This window comes from Thunnus thynnus, chromosome 20 (assembly GCF_963924715.1).
Source record: "Thunnus thynnus chromosome 20, fThuThy2.1, whole genome shotgun sequence".
Classification (NCBI taxonomy): Eukaryota; Metazoa; Chordata; class Actinopteri; order Scombriformes; family Scombridae; genus Thunnus; species Thunnus thynnus.
In genome coordinates this window covers 10,905,812-10,923,790 of record NC_089536.1, presented here as the reverse complement: position 1 = coordinate 10,923,790, position 17,979 = coordinate 10,905,812, and the positions used below count along the sequence as shown (strand labels likewise).

General features: G+C 39.9%; 1 protein-coding gene across 1 annotated transcript in view; it reads right to left on the bottom strand.

The window, feature by feature from the left end:
* Positions 1-17,628, bottom strand: part of LOC137171764 (carbohydrate sulfotransferase 15-like) — a 36,615-nt gene extending 18,987 nt beyond the window's left edge. The window contains exon 1 of the mRNA XM_067575875.1: positions 17,373-17,628. The gene's annotated coding sequence lies outside the window, so the exon portion shown is untranslated. The remainder of the gene's footprint in view (positions 1-17,372) is intronic.
* Between the last annotated feature and the right edge of the window lie 351 nt (positions 17,629-17,979).

Below are 17,979 nucleotides of genomic sequence, written 5' to 3'. Positions count from 1 at the left end.
ATGGAGGAAATTAATTGCATGGCCTGCTGATGGGCCCCTGAAATGCCATTTATGTTTTGATTCAAAGCAGAGCACCAGCTTTGTCTCTCTCAGGCTACAAAGAACACGTTGCTCCATATCACAGAAAACTGTTAAAATATCTTAGTTATCCTCACAGACCTCCCTGTTTTTTTGTCTTCATCTTCGACTGCCAGAGAAGATTAAAAGGCCTTTTTTTCCATTGAGCGTAAAAATAACCCATTTACAGTGGGACTCTAAAGTTTCCAGCTTGTTTTCTCTTGGTGCAGAAAGACGCTCTGTAAGATAATTTGCCTCAGTATAAGTGTCTGTCCTCAGAGGACTAGAAGAGGGAGGTCTTCTTAAATGTCAGAGTATCTTTTATTATTCAATGCTGTTTACATAGCATGTCAGCTTTAACTGTACTTATCTGCAGGAACAACAGGCAGATTAGAGGTTTTGTTGGCGACACAGTGGAATGCTATATGAAGTTTTGCACAGAGCGAGTCGATAAGCTCAGGCAAGCCTGAGCCATATTACTGCAAAGATACGATGAATTATGAGTTACATCAGAGAAGTCTGGATGATGAACGAGCAAATAAAGATGTCATAAGACAAAGAGAATAAATATATTACATACAGTAGATACATAATACAGTAGATTTTCTCTTTAAAAACACAGTATGCATTACAAACACCATGACCATTATGAGGCGCAGAGCAGGTTATGTATTACTGACTCATAAACAAGAGAACGCAGTGTAAACAAGTGATTATCTCTGATTCAGGTGTGTAAGCTGATACACATTCCTTCAGTGTTGCAGCCTCCCTATAGAGAAAGAAACTTGGACTCTTAGAGTGAAACTTAGAGTGAAAAAACACAAGTTGAATGTGCACAGCATAAACAACAATCTGCTACCAGCTTGCCCTCACAACCACAGATCCATAAAAAAAGAGACAAAGAAAGAAAGCAAGCTTGGTACGCTTGCTTCATTCAAGGTGTAGAGGAATATAAAACATGAGGATAGTTTGATGGAGTGGATTGGAAACCCTGTGACAAACAGACTTGGGAGACCTTGAGAATAGAACAGCACATTCTGTTCACAGAGTCCTTGTGTGCAGCTGCCCAGGAGTACCCTCGACCTACTCCCACACACTGATTTCATCCATCCGCTGTCATACTGAAGAAACAGTATGTCATTTAACAACAAGCCCGTCCACAAAGCATTATCAAACCATTTCCCCTTTAGAACCACTTAGGGATTGCCAAAGCAAATAAGCAAAAAAACAAAAATTTGAAAAACTGAAAAATAGAGTGAACAGATAATGACTCAGTTCAGTGTAAGCAGAGTGTCAGTGCTGCCAGACTCAGCCAGTTTCTCTTCATGGCTTTTTCTTCATAAACAACTGATGAGCTGACTGTAAAAGGCAATACTGGCTGAAGGGCTGTAAACATGCATTTACTGTACGTTCACTTCTGCTCATCTTCACTCTTAACATTCTCAAGGGACTGGAAGTGGATTTTGGTTGAAGTCCACCAATAACACAGGAAGTACTGTCAGAAAGAGGAACAAAAGGGGGATGGGGGTGTCATCGCCGTGTCAGCTGGAGAAAAATGTTTTTCCACCAGGCCACTCACAATAATTAAAGTTCAGTAGGGGGCCACCACAAGGGTGGTACAGCCATGAGCCTCAGCCTGACATGTGACACTGAAGCAACCTTGTGATTGGTTGAGGAGAGCCGGTGATGAATAGCTGCTGATGACACTGACACTCCCTCCTCCAGTATCAGGGCTATTTTAATTTGCAAGGGGGCATCTTAAAGGAACACAATCTCTATCCAAACACTGTGGATAAGTCTCATCTGTTTAAAATATTTTCAGTGGAAAACACCCTTAATCTATTTTAAAGGACATTTAACTTACACACCCAAAAGTTATGTTTCTCGCTGCAAGAAGATATTGATCACAAGCACAAGCAAAAGCAAAAGAGCAAACTGCAAAGAGAAAACTGGGGAGATGATGCAAATGAGCAGCACAATGCACCACAGTCTCTCTGAGTACATAAGCACAGTCAAACTCCTGTGAGTTAGTGCTGCACGGGGTCATAAGTTTGGTTTGAGAAGTGGGGGGCACATTAAAACGGGTGGTCTGGGGGTCCTCCAGTATTCCCATCTCCTGCATTTCTACATACATTTAGGGACTACAGTAACCAATACAAAATCCGGGTAATAATTAGGTTGGTCATTGGCTAAATGGCTCAATTCAATCAGAATAGTACTAAATATTCATAAGAAAAAGCTGTCTTACTTTCTGTATTGTTTAACCCATAACTTTACTGAACTTCACATGTTGAGTTCTTCAATTATGGATACATAAATATATTGAAGAACGGGACTGACAGATATATGGTACATTATTATGGCACAATCAATAGATAATGTGTTATTTGAAACTTCAGTCACAACAAACACATTAGTAAGAGTGTATCGGCGTTGGCTCAGTCAACGTTAGCCTAACATCAACAGGTACAGACAGAAAATATTATCCTAGGCTAAATTACTGAATAGCCTTCTACTCAACCAACTCATGTGTCCTTTCTTTCTTTTCATCTCCTCTCCAAAGAAAGACATTATATTTAACTGCTGCTGTTAGCATTTCATTTTTATGAACAACCACTTGCTCATTCAGTGAGCAATTTGTATGTAATGTACTATAGAACTGCATAGACAGGCTGTCCGTGTCCGCTACTCGCCCGTGGCAATTTTTTGGAGTATATCAGGGCCTTACAATCAGCAGCTCAATTCACATTCTCGGCCAAAAACTGACAGCTGGCTTGGTAGTGTATTAAGCTATATTTTTTTTACGCCCCCGGCGCTGCAAATGGTATTTTCACCTAGATTTTTGTATTATTGATTTTTTTTACACAATTTAATCAAAATACAAGCTGCTAGACTCTGTTTTTTTTAAATAAAAATGTAAATTATGAGTTTTAACTATGGTATATCTATTTAAATAAATCAATTTGAAAAAGCATCATTGGTGGGAGTAAATGAAGCGAAAACTGAAGTGGGCTACTGAAGCATGAAATTAATCCTTACAATAGCTTGGGAGTACAAGAGACACATCTGGCAATGGGATTGCAGCGGTGCTACATCTATACAATGTACCCCAAAGCCCTCTGAAAGTCACTTCCTACTCCTGCCGCCCAATCCAGTCATGTAAATCACAACCGTATGACACAAGCAAGAAAGAGAAGATCAGTATTCACTTTGGTTCAGAGTGGATTCATTCGTCATATTATCAAGGGAGAAGTCATCCATCACATTCCTCCAAATCACACAAACTGTTGACCAAAGATCAGAATCTAATCTCCAGGAAGCCAGCGGCGGCGCACCCCCCCCCTTAGGAGACCAGGGGGACCTGACCGTGACCTGGCCGAGGAGCCGCTGGGTCAAATTATCAACACAGCCCTCAGATACTTTCACTGTAGTGAAGGGTGACGAGTAACGTGGCCTCTGCCCTGGATTCATAACAGCAGCTCAGCTGGGATCTCAAACGAAGTCCCAGTTCAGCACTTTCCTCCGTCTTATCTTTTATTCATTATTTTAATTTCACAGACAGCCTCCCACAGCCAGGACTCCTTCCGAGGTGGATAAACGCTTATGACGGTGTCATTAAAAAGTGCAGAAAAACAATGGCTGCCATTTTAATTATTGATAGTGGTAACGGATATGTTGTGAAGGGCATGGGGTGCTCTGGTCTCTACTTAGAACACATACAATGAGGCTAAATTAGGACTGAATATGATAATTGGGAGATAGCAGGAAAGGTGACAGGTAATCTGAATTCCAACACACCAAATGTGTCTTTTCTTGAATGGGAGCCTATTTTACATCAAATACGGATAAATGATGGTAATTTAATTTGGAGAGCCGCATCTTCAACACAATAAACAATCAAGGATTTCTTGTGTGAATGAAAAAGAGCTTCAAGTTTGAGGGGCATATGCAAAATAGTGCTGTGTTCGCACAGCAGCTTCCCATGAATAATTTATTAGGGTGAACTTAGATGTGATGTGCCTGTAACTTATTATATAACTTCAGAAAATGTATACCCTGATGAATTCAAATAATTCTGGGGACATCCTCATGTATATTTCCACAATTTCTCTGCTGCTTTTTAGAAGATCTTTCTAACAGTGATCTTCCAGTCACTTTAATTCACTTCTTCCATTTTATCTTTTATCTAGTGTTCCGTGTCAGTGGTCAGATGTTGTCGTCTCTTGATGCTGATTCATATTCTTTGTTTGTGAAATATGAAACGGTCTCACTGACAGACTGGAGATGTAGGTGGAAATAAAAGAAGCCCAAAAAACAAGCATAGTAGAGACGGCAACAGAATGCTGACAGAGGAAACTTATTGTAAGTAAAGTGAATGTGAAGTCTTGAAATATCACTTCGATTCACGGATGCTCAGTGCTGCGTAGGAGTATTGGAGGTTTTTGGGATTTGTAAAATACGTGCCAATCGGTTTCTCATCCGCTTAAGGTCCATCTCTTGTGTTTTAAATTGCCAATAATGTGGGTGGCATCTGCAGCCTCTAACATTTATATAGAGCACCATTAGCAAGTCAGCAACAGATCTGTTTTCCTAAAAAATGAGGCATCCCACAAGCAGTCCAACTAGAAAGTGAAAGAGTCAATCTTGAGCGTATATATCGATACTTTTATACAGATTAAATTAAAAGAGAAACACAAGCATACTGGAGACAACAGTGAAGCAATGGCCCTTTACCTAATCTGACCTTTTCCTTCAGACAACCACCTTTTCATTTGTTTAACATTCTCCCAACACCTGCTCCTGCTTGCCTCCTCACTCTCTTTATGAGACCTGACAGGCTGGCGGCCTACATATGGACCAAAGTTCAATCTACTGTTAATCTTCCATTTTCTTCAAGAAGCAGACAGACCTGGGGAAAAGAAGTTGGTAATTAATCCAATGGGAATGTTTACTGTTTCCAGTGGAATGTCTCTGAACCCACAGTGCAGCATGAATGGATGTGGTCCAAATCAGCTCACAGAAAATTTGGGGAAACCCGGTTAGTGAGGTTAGAGGAACACAAAGTAACACTTGAAAAAAAAAATGAAGCAAAAATGTTGTGGGTAGAACTTTCAAGACTGTTTTCTAACATTTAACTCAATATTGTAGTTGTTAGATTTACGGTACTTTTCCATACACGTGTTTTTGCCCATTGCCATCTGTGCAACACATCTGTGCTCTGTTGTTCTGTGCTCTGGAATCACAGTACAGTTGGTAAACCAATACTAAAAAGTGCCTTTATGGCACATCTGTGCAATATATAAATACATTATGTATTTTGCTTAAGACTCAACGGGATAATCACGAGAGCCAATAAAGTCGAGAAATTTGAAATATAGGTCAAAGTGCTGCAAATCTGTGCTTTTAACAGAAGGCACTAACAGTGAGTATTAAAGCTTGAGTAGCATATAAAATGCAACAAACATGTAGAACTGATCCTGGGAAAAACTGCAAGTCATTTATTGGACACCATTTGGATGATAAATCAGTGTTGAGTGCTGTAAAACATTTTGGGCCAAACTTTTCAGCTTGTGACCCCCTGAAAACTAAATTATATCTACAAACAGGTGACAAACTAAAGGACAAACCAACATAAAGTGTCTTAGTAAGGTGCCACCAGAACATCTTCAATGCACCTTGGCATTGATTCTACAAGTATCTGGAACTCTACTAGAGGGATGAACACCATTTTCCAAAAGATGTTCCCTCATTTGGTGTTTTGATGATGGTGGTGTAGAGCGCTGTGTAAAACGTTGGTCCAAAATCTCTCATAAGTGTTTCATGATGTCTTTCCCATAGATCTAAATGCAGATGTCACATTAGTCACTGTTCCTATTGAAACATTAGCCAGTTGAGCAGTCTTTGTGACTGAAGCTTCCACCATCCATGCCCCAACAGTGAACCCTCTTTCAAAGTCACTTAGATCTTGTCCTCTCCCCATCTGGATACACAATCAGAATCAACTGGGCCAGCTCAATATTTTTATACATGCCACAGAGCAGGACTGGATGTTAATTGTTCCATTGTACAATGTAGTGCACTTGTGTGGAAGCATCTGCATTCTTTATGTTTCTCCACTCATTTATTCAGATTTTTCCTTTAACTTGTCACCCGTCTGTACTTATGCATCATCACAAATTGTGAGCATTGTCTTGCTCGTTCTTTCAACACAACCACGATGATGATGGAACGGAGAATCAAGCTAATGTTCCTACTAGTACTACTAGCCTGACAGTGGCTAACAGCGAGCTGTCTGAGGCTCATTGAGAGCTATTTATGTTCATGCATGGATGAGGCCAGACTATCCAACCTCACTTTCCTGTGTGTTGAGCAGGGCATAAACAATGACAAAGACAAAGTGGTTGGCAGGTTTGCCACCATGAAGGAAAGGAGGATAGAGTTTTAAGAAACAGTTCCATGATAGGCACAAAGTTTGTTAACCTATTAATTATTTTTCTCTATGGAGGATGGTGGAATACACTAATTGGCTGCACTAAACTACTGCAGGCTGAGCAGAGACAACAACTGGTGAGTGACACATCCATAATTAGTCTTTGTTAACTTAAATTTTGGTCATGAAGAAATCACAATTTAAATTAATCTGTTGTGTCACTGCCTGTGGTGTTGTAGACTGTCTACTTTGTATTTGAATAGGCCTTGCAGTGTTGTAGACCGCTGTGTCTATTTTATGTTTGAATAGGCCTTAGTAGTGTTGTAGACCGCTGTGTCTATTTTATGTTTATGTTATTCTCGAGTAAGAAAGACATGAACCGTGCATTGATTAAACCGTTCGTCAGTCAATGCACATAGAGCGCCGCATGCTGTCCTCGGTGCTGAAACATTTGAACACAACTGGCAACCTTTTTTCTTTTTTTGTTTTAATGAATAAGCTTCTCTGACAAAGTGGCCTCACTGTATGTTTTCTTAGACATACAGTGGGCTTGCTTGGCTCAATAAGTGACAATTTGTTTTTATGGACAGGATAGGATAGGTTAGGACAGATAACTATTTTACAGTTGTGAATTTTAAAATGATTTCATCAGAAGGGCCCCTTTGAGAATGCTCCGCCCCCGTTGACAGCGCAGAAATAATACTCAGTGGTGACTTATTATTCAGTGGTTCCAGCTTGGGAAACTCAATTAAATCATAATGTAACTGTTTGAAATCAATCACACTTAAGTCTAATTAGCAAACACTTTACAGCTTGTTAGCAGTCAACAGTATGATTATACAAAATTCCTGAATTACATGTCATTACTACATGTAATGCTTGAGATTAACACTATGGTTGTGTGATGAAACTGTAATTTGCTATGTAGAACTCTTTTATTCATCACTACAGACTGAAAGGGACACTGGGGATGTATCGTATTGCTCGTAATTCATTGTTCTCAATAGGTACATGTACTTTAGAAGCTCCAGTAGTTGCTCAGCAGACAGAAGATGATGATGATGATGATGATGATGATGATGGTAACCAGGACAGCTGAAGTCACTGAGGACTGGACAGCCAAGTGGGAAAAATAAGACGAGCTCATTTGTTAAATCAAATGAGGCTTGAAAGAAACTTTTTTCTGCTTTTTTTTTCCTACTCCCCTCAAATAAACTTCCTTACTGATCAAACTTACAGATCAGACTGACTAATGCTGGAGGAAAACTTGAGCATCTCCCAAAAAACAAACCGCAATCTCTAAAATCCTGCTGGTGCGATGGTTCCAGGCGTAGCTCGGCACAATCGGAGAAATTCAGCTTTTCTGATACAACTTGGATGCTGAAGACTCCCAGAAAGGCACCATCTCCACTCAGTGAACTGGAAAAAAAAGTCTGCCAAGCTATTAAAGAGTATATTTTTTTTTTCCATCTGTGACTTGGGATGAGGTGAGGCACCACAGGCCGTGACGTTTTTCAGAGCAGGTTCCTGTTTCATCTCTTAACGCTTTCTTAAGGTTCTCCAGGAGATGTATAGTAATCCTGTGCGGTAGCGTTTCACACCTAGTTAATAGTCAAAGCTTCATCTCTAACCACGCTGAGCCCTCTGCCAGATAGGGATATGTGCATGGATTGAGTGTTAGCCTACGACTGCCAAGAAAACGTGTGAATTAACAAAACGTAGGCTATTACCGAGTTGGTTGGCTTACTGCTCTGCCTCTCGGGATGCAAACAGTTTTAGGGAGGCTACTGGAGGGCATCCCAGCGGATACATAATATCAACTTGGCCTGTGGATATTCAACTTATAATACGCTTTATCTTCTTTCTGCTACATAACACATGCGACTCCACAGTAATGAAAGCTTGGACACATTCTCAAAGCTTAACAGACAGGCAGGTAGGTTAATTCTCTAAATTAAGGGTGCGCATAAAGATGTCTTCTTTTAACATAGAGGGTTAATTGCTTGGTATCTTCATTTTTAAGGTTGCCGGTGTGTTTCAACTCCATTGCAGAAGGATCACTTGCACTGAAATTTGAGTGTTAGGTTTAGCATAAATCACAATAATACATCTGTCCTGTCCAGTATGCTCTGGTAGTAGACTGTAGCATCAAAAAAAAAAAAGTTAAATCAAACCCTGCTTGGCCACGTCCTGACAAATGGAGGGGAGGGGGAGAGATGTTATAACTACAACAGCACATCCATCTTGCAAAGTATAAAAAATTTTCCTGGTTTGCCAAGGTTCATACTGGCAACGGTTGCCTGTGCAGATATAGAACTCCAGTTCCAAATTAACTTGGCACGGATAATCCCACAAAATGATAGCAGCAGGAATGAAAATAACATTTTGACAAATTCCTTGTGACCCGAGCCAGGTCGGAGTGTGTCTCCTCACTGCCAAAAGGTCTAAAAAATGCAAACAGCCCTGCAGGTGCGTCTGACACTTATGTTGGACATTTCTAGGCTGTCTGGTAAACGGAACTAGATGTTGACCTTTGAACCCAGACAGACAAGCAGCTAGGTGGCAAGCGCATGCAAGTTTTTTGTTTACCAGTCTGAGCTTGTAAAGATGCTTGCACCTATAATCACAACCTTAACCATGCTTTCGGTCACATTACTTGGAGGGCAGACTAAACAGAAATTGATCTTGTCTAAGGCTCAGAGATGAGACTGAAAAGCATCCAGCTGTGCGAAATTATCAGAGACAATCTCAATGGTTTGTAGGTCATTCAAAAAAAAAAAAAAAAAACACACACACACACACACACACACACACACATACACACATACACAGTGCAGTGAGAGATGGCTGTGGTATTGAAAGATTTCAGTTGGTCGTTTAAAAGGAGTAGCCCGAGGTAATTGGAAAATGAACACATCTCTCCCTGTGGCTCTACATTGTTGAGGTCCCCACAGGTCTGTGTTGAGGCCATTAGAGTGACATCTGGAAGACAGATACACAACCACTAATACTGGGTCTTTCTGCTAACCTAAGGGATTCCATGGCAACACATGAAAGCATCCATAACCCACTGGCTGGGTAAATATAGATTTTAAAAGTCATGTGCACAAAAACAGAATTTATTCAAATGACACAAAACCAGAGCCTTAAAAATCGCCATGTCAGCATTTAGTTTAATACCATATTTGACTATAAATAGGACTCATTTTCAATTTTTTATCTCACAAAAAAGAAACATCTGTGAATTTATCTGTGCCAATTTAGAAAGTAAAAACACAACACAAAATTGGATGAAAAATAATAAAAACACAAAAATCTAGATGAAAAAAGCCATTTGCAACATAAACATTCTCTATTGATACTTGTTTGGTCGACAAAAGTCATTTTCCAAACCACATATGATGTCAAATTGCTTGTTTTCACAGACTCACGATGTAAAACACAAAGACATTGAATTCACTATGAAAAAGACAAAGAATCACATCAAATATTCACAAAATCCACACAATTAATTACCAGAATTGAAAATATCAGAATTTTCTTTTCATCCATTAATCATTTCAGCTATTTTAATTATTTTTTTAAACATATACATAATCATCAGCTAATTTGTAGTTTCTCATTTTTCTCATATGCCATATACCAGAAGATCTGTTGAGCTCTAATCGTCAATACAGGAGTCACAGTCCCTCACTTATCTAAATGTCCTAATGGCAAAATAGCTTGTCAGGGTCATATGATATTAGTTAAAACTATTTGGATAAGGTTGGGAGAGTTGTGCTCATGGTTGAAGAAAGCAACACTGACTGTTGATGATGACAGTGGTTATCAATGCCCTGTTGCAGAAGGAAACAGAACAAACTCTGTGCACTTGGCATCCAAGGCTAAATTCAGTTTGACTGAATCAACTCTTTAAACGATCCCAGATATTTTTCTGGAAAAATTGGTAAAAGAAAACAAAAACGACTGGATGCCTTGGTGGCCTAGGGGTTAAGGCGCCAACCAAGATCTGCAACATCCCCAGTTGGTATCCACATGGGGACCTACGTTGCATGTCGTTCCCCATCATTTCCTATCATTTCTCTACTGTTTGCTATCTTAAAAAGACATAAAATGACCAAAACATAATTTTACAAAAAGAATGAGCCTCAACTATATGTTATTCTGCAAACATGGTACTGCTACTGATGACAAGTTAATGATGTGTTTAGTAAATAGTGATGTTTACATAAAACACAAACTCTGTATAAATAATACTATTCTCACTTGCCACAGTCCCATAAATCAACCTACCAGCTGAAAAAGGGGGGCTGCTCTTATTCGCCAGGATCCTTCTATATGGCACAACTGGGTACAGATGGTGAGGGAAATAAAAGCCAGTTTAGTTTCCCATGCGTCATTAATACAAGCAATGACCCCCAACTTGGCAGTGGCACACAGCAACTCTGGGTTACCAGATTTATCTTCTTAGTCAGCATCTCAAAAGTTCCAGCATGGTGTCCCAATTACACACAGTGTCTCATACTCTTATTACAGAAATGTGTCGCACAGACTTATAAATAACAGGTGAAAACTCACACTTTTTTTTTTAAACATGTTGGTTTTCATTTGTGAACTATTGCTTTTGTGTTGAGTTCTCACATCATATGTTACAATTAGTTTTGCAGATACAGTGTGAAAGAGTGTTCTGCCTTGTGTGACCACTTTTTCACATGACAATGCAGTGGCAGGGACTTTTTTTGCATTTTAAAATGAAATTTCTCATAGAGATGCAAATCACAGGTGAAATATGACAATGGGAAGTTGGGAATTTCACATTTTTGCATCTGAAAACAAACATGCATGTGTGGTTGGAATTAAAATGCAGACTTTTAATTGAGACATCTCATCCATTGCATGTAATGTCAGTAAGAACATGTAGTTAAAATGATTCTGATTCTGACTCTGAAATGACAAGATTGACTACAACCGGAAAGAGAATGAAGTGCGTAAAATGGCACCATCCGTCCCTTTGTTTACTAGAGCCAATAACACTGGAGAAAAAACTTCCATGCAAGTCATTCACGAGATAAAGCAGATTAATGTCTGTCAGCATGTTAGCTTAATCACTGGAAGCTCATCAATCATGCTGACAAATGGCCTCGGACCACCGCATCAGAAAGACAGCATCTTCTGGAGTGGTGGCTCTTCCACATCCACATAAATCCTGTCCAGTGATCCACTGCTCTCATCAGGAATACATAACATAACTTCATTGGGGGATCCATCCATCACTGGGCCCCTGCATGCACCATTATTTTCAAAGTCCAGCTCCTACACTTGAGTGCAGCCGGATCCTGTTTCCAGCGCTGATCATTCAGTCTAAAACTGCAGCCTGCTGTCACTTGGATGTAAGCTCACAAAAACAGCAGTCTGCTTATGAAATATTTATGCAACAAAGGGTTACTGGTGACAGGCGTGAAGCTAAGGATGGCATCTTTAAGAGCTGACATGTTTTGATAGGCTGCTGAATAGACTAGAACGTCACTTTTAAATAGATGTACAGAACAAAACAGCATCTGACAATCGGTTTGTTTATGTTGATGCAAAAATGCTATCTGCATACTGATGAGGTAGATGCATGTATCCATTAGAGTAGATTCAGGATGTGCAGTCAGTTCAGTAACCATCAATAATAAACCTCCAATACTAGGTCTGCAACAAACAATTATTTTCAGTATTGATTAACCTGTCATTTATTTTTGCAATTAAATGTTAAACATTAATTTGTAAAATGTCAAAAAACAATGGAAAAATGTCCATCAAGAACAAGCCTGGATTACCAAACAGGCAGAGACTGATCTAGGGCCCCAAAAGCAGAGGTTTACTCCACGTCAAATAAGTCTACATAATCTGATTAATCCCAAATTTGTTCGAAATTTGCATCACTGAGGTAAAATATCAACTATGACAGGTCCCATCCAGACGTGTTAGGACATACTAAAATCCTCTGCATGGAATAATAAATTGAGTTTGACATGTTTTTCCAAGAGGTTCAGTTACATTTTAAATATACTAAAAATGGCGTCTTCTCCTTTTACCCCATTAAAAATCCAAAATCTGTGAATATGCAATAAATGTTATGTCAGTTTTTTGACTAAGCATTTCAGCACCAACCAATCATCTCTAAGCAGTGAAGGCTACAGGGACTGTCTGACCCAGTGAGGTCGATTTTCAAAACATGTCTTAATACTGACAGCAAGGCAGTGATATAAAATTCCTCATAGCCATCGAGTACAATTTAAGTTTTGAGTGCATTAAAGGGAAGTATTTAAAAAGGCCGATCTCTGAAAGCTTTCGTTGGATTATGAAGTGTAGTCACATCATTTTTGGACATCATTTTTGAAAGACAGTCAGCTGACCCTGTTGTATATTATCGTTGCCTGCATACATACAGGGTTGAGGGTCCATATGGACAGTCTGTGTGCCCTGTGCCCCAGAGGAGCCTTGTCGAGCTGCACACAGCAGCCCCTGATGCACACTTGACACTAAGCTTCCTGCAGCAGTGACTGAAATAAAAGACCCCTAAAAGAGAGGTCAAATGCTTCATTTGAGAAACACAGAGTGCAGCTTCAGGCTCTCAGGCTGAAAAAGGAGATGTATCCCAAAGAGGAGGTAAAAAAAAAAAAAAAAAAAAAATGTCAGAGTTATCAGAGCAGGGCCAGAATGTGTCAGTCACTGGGAAAATGAAGGATTGTAGACATATTTTAAGGACTGGTCAGAGGTTTTGGGATGAGACACTGAGGTTGTGGGACTGTCAATTTCCCTGTCTGGTGCAAAATGTCCCAGGGAAGAATGTGTTCTCAGAAAAGACAAATTAAAAGAATATGGAGCGATAAGAAGTCACACCAAGCAGCACAAACGTTTATTATTGCTTTTGATTTCTAGTTAATTTTGATGAATCACAACAAAGCCAGGAGCTTGACGAAATATGACTCTACTTTCAAAATATGAACATTTATCTAGATTTATGGAAGGCAATAAAGAAGTTCTCCTTTTTGAATATTAAAACTGTGTGAATAAACAAGAGCACCAGCGTGTTAAATCTATGTGACATTAAATGCAGGATGGCAGAACAATTCATATGTAAGTCTTCATTTGGACCCCAAGTGTCTCAGCTAATAAAAGCCGCTCCACTACCCAAAACAGTCCTCAAACAACATGGAAACAAGACGGTCAAGTAATTCCAGCTCATTCCCAGATGCCTCTTTCCCGCACACGCACACCCACACACACACACACAAAACCACAACAGCTTTCTTTTGAACTTGCAATGATCTAGTCTTGTTGAAACATGAGGAAACGTTTTATCACTGTCAGTGTCTAATGACCTTAAATCCATGAATTTGAAAAGGGCAACAGTTCTGTGCATGTTTGCTGCCAAATTCTCCCTGGTTTTCATGATGAAGTGGCCTCCAAAAAGGCCATTCAAATTGAATTCCCCGACATTCTCTCGGCAATTTCAATTGAATTCCCTTCCCCTGAGAAATCTTCAACAAAGATTTCAATAACAAAGGCATTCCCTCTTTGTGTGCATCACAATAATTAAGAGTCTACTGCTGGTCTAGCACTGAAAGGAGCATTATCACTGGAATCTCTAATGAAAGCCAATGATGGAAAAAAAAAAAATCATCCTAAAAGGTTCGTTTCCTGCTGTGATCACATTTTCATGTAATCAAAGTCCGGCTAACAAACCTAACATCTCGCTTTTTTCATAATTGATGGAAGAATTGTAACATAAATATGATTTATTCATAGTTCTGTCTTCTTTAGAATAGCCTTTTATTTGCGTGTGTGTGCGTGTAGCACAAAGCGCCTCTTCACATGCAGATATGACAACATGCAGCAGACGCTGAGTGTGATTCATTGTTTATTTACTTTAAGTTCTTTTAAATGAATACTTCATCAACCTACTACAAAGGCTGAAGTTAACGCTGTATCTAAATCAGGAACGATCAGCCAGAAATATTACAGCTCGACTTATCTCGGATAGAGTAATTCATCAAAGTGCTTCAGTCACTCCACGGAAATCTGCGGTGGGAGAGATGAAATGAGCTCTAACAAAACAGAGTGCCTGCTAGAAGCCACGCACACTACACCCAGTCATGGCATTTAAATCATTCTAATCATCCATCCCACTCACTGTATAATAATATATTGCAGTGAGAAAGAGAATCCCCACCACATTTACGACACCTACGTTCCTCCATCCCACACAGACTCTGACAACTTACAAGCAAACAGCTGCACACTATGACATGATACACACACACACACACACGCACACACATTGTAGATGTCTACCCATGGTATGTAAACATTATGCTTGAATCATTTTTAAATAAGAGTCTCAAAACTGTCAGCGTTCCCTAGGGCTGCAACCAATTACTATTTTCATTATAGGTTGTTTTTTTTATTAATCCATGCATCGTTTAGTCTGTAGAAGGTGGAAAAATAGTGAAAATGTCAATCACAATGCCCAAGATGACGTCTCCAAAATTGCTTTCTTTGTATGATTAACATTCAAAAACACAAAAATATGCAATTTACAAATCAGAAAAGCGACAAATCTTTCAAATCTTTTATCAAGCAAATCATTTTTGCTTTATAAATGACTCAGACATTTCAAATGTTGCTTCATTTTATGTCAATCTTCTATGGTGAGCGTCCACCACTTCTGCATTTTCATCCCATTCACCTGCTTTATCTCAGATTTAGTTCACTTTATGTTTGAAACCCATACAGCTAATGTGCTGGATAGCAGCTACCATAGGCTTAATTGAAAGCTCAAGTGCAGTAATTTAAAAGCCTTGTGTTGCTTCACACATTAACTTGCTCAACTCGAAAATAAAGAGGGTAAGAGAGAGGAGGTTAACGCGATGTGATGCACCCCTGAGGGCGTATCTCAACTATTAATCAAAACCAAATCAGTCCTCGTATGAAACCACATATATGCTTATGTCTTAGAGATGCATTTACCGCTGAGCTTGGTGAGAAAATCCTGATCTGTAAACTTATAAATTTAAGAGCCAGTTAAGGATGTTGTGGTGTGAGCTGGGATGGATTATCCATATATCGCATTGGGCGAGTGCCCGGGGCCACCAGCCAATCAGTACCATGGAGGCATGGAGAGGAGAGAGAGCCACTGTTTAATTCAGTAGTAATAGTAATAGATCTACACTTTAATGCCGATAGGAAATATGTTCAAAGACAATTTTACTAACCCGTCCTCCTGTGTGGAACAAGCAGGCTACACCTTCATATTCCTGAGTGCTACGGTTCATAACTATTTTATTTTCTGTTTTACAGAGGCAAGAAGGAAAATCAAGTCCTTTATAAATGTTGTAGACCGACTGCAGTTTCTGACCAAGAAAACAAAAAAAATGCCTTTTTGTTTGTGGATTTCGCAATGAAAATCAAATCACTGTTCTGTTTTCATTCCTTTAATATCTGTTTTTGAAAACAAAAGAACAACAAAACAACCATTTCTGATGGCCTACGTGTTGCAGCACATTCTCTCAATGTGCTTTTCCTCATACTTCACATCACCTCACCGGGTTCTCTGTGATCATTCAGCCGTTGAAATGGTTCCTTGCCCCAGTCGTTACCGGGCTCGCCTTACATACGGAGACATACTCCGTAATGGTTTCGCATGTAGTCCTCATTTAGACCATTTATGATGGAAATAATGATATTTAGCACGATGTGCGGCATTTGTAGGCCCATGTCTATATGGTGTAAGGTGTTTGGGTTGTGTTCACTTTTTTAGTGTAAAGTGGGAAGATTGGGACACTTCAGGTGTGGTCACCCTAGAGCACCACATTATGTTAATCCGGGCCAGGTATTCTGATGGCTCCTCAGATCATGAATATACTCTTCATCAAATATGATTTCAATATGATCTATATGTCTGTGTGTGTGAAACCAGGCAGGAATTAACCTAAACCTGGCACACACACACACACACACACACACATAAAAATCAAGCTTTTGAGCATGGTGATCCACTTGGCCAACACTCCCAGTCAGTCTTATGTTTTGCCTCGCTACAGCCTGTGGTCTATATGGTGTCTCAGGTAGGACAAAGAGGAGAGAGGACCACTCCGTCCCTCTTGAGGCTTCCTCTGCTCCTATTGGTCAGCGGGAAATCCTTTTGTTTTGGCTCTCACGGTGGAAGAGCCTGCACAACGCCTTTCATGCATGAGAGCCAAATATTCCTGCACAATCGCCAAAAAAAAAAAAAAAAGGAGGGTGGACAAAATATCTGACTCTGGGCAGTTTGGAATAAAAACCTTTCATTATACAAGTGATGGCGACGTGTTTAGATTTCCTCCGAAAGTAATAATTGATTATAACCTCCCAAATATTCATCCACGACAGGCGAGCGCTCATGCGTTTTTACGCCTGCAGCTCTGTACCACTTTAAACTGAAGAAAACTGAGTGAACTCTTGAGTTAGATTAGAATACATAGTGACCCATTCATTCTCTACGGGCAGCGGGCGCCTCTCCGCTGAAAGGAGCCCGTTATATTGGCGGTGTCTCCGGTTTTATACAGGGCACACACACACACACACACACACACACATATACACAGACACACACATAGAGAGAGTCAAATCACCCAAAAAAAAAAAAAACTTTTCCATTTCTGCTGCGCCCGCTCACTTTACAGACAGTCATGCAGCCTGAAAAACCGAGGGCATGAACTTCAACGACACGGAACTGACTAAGAGGACACAGATTTTGAAACAAAACTTAAAATAAAAAGAGGAAATGAATGCACAGACTGCTTATGACAATGCCTATGACTGTGAAACAATAACACTGTGCCAAATAAAAACCTACCATGAGTTTCTTCTTGGAGCCCGTAGCGCTCACACCACCACCCGGATCAAACAACTTCTTATTGTCGGTTCGTATATTTCCATTCCGGTCACCGGTCACGGGATTAATGGCATTTGTAAGTCCCTGTAATTATTCTTTTTTTTTCTTCTACTTCTTCTCCTCCACTGGCGGTTACATGTGAACAAGTCGTGGAGTATCGGCGCTGTGACAATCTCTCTTTCTCTTCAGCCTCTCTCAAGCTCCCGATATGAACGCTGGGAGTCAGTCAGTCTCTCTCTCTCTCTCTCTCTCTCTCTCTCTCTCTCTCTCTCTCTCTCTCTCTCTCTCTCTCTCTGGGGTAAAAAGGGTGAGGGGTGAGGAGGGACGTGGGGGGAAATGGGGGCAGGGAGCAGGGGTCCCTTACTAAGAACTATAAACCTATAATCTCTATGCAAACAGGAACTCTGCTAGAATATAATGAGAAAAAAACATCATACATTCATTTAAAGGGTCAGTTCACATAAATTTCAAATTAATATATTTTCTCTCTTACTCCTAGCAGTATATGTCTATGCAGAAAGATTTGGATTTATTTGCCCAGATGATGAGATATCTGTCTCTGAGACTC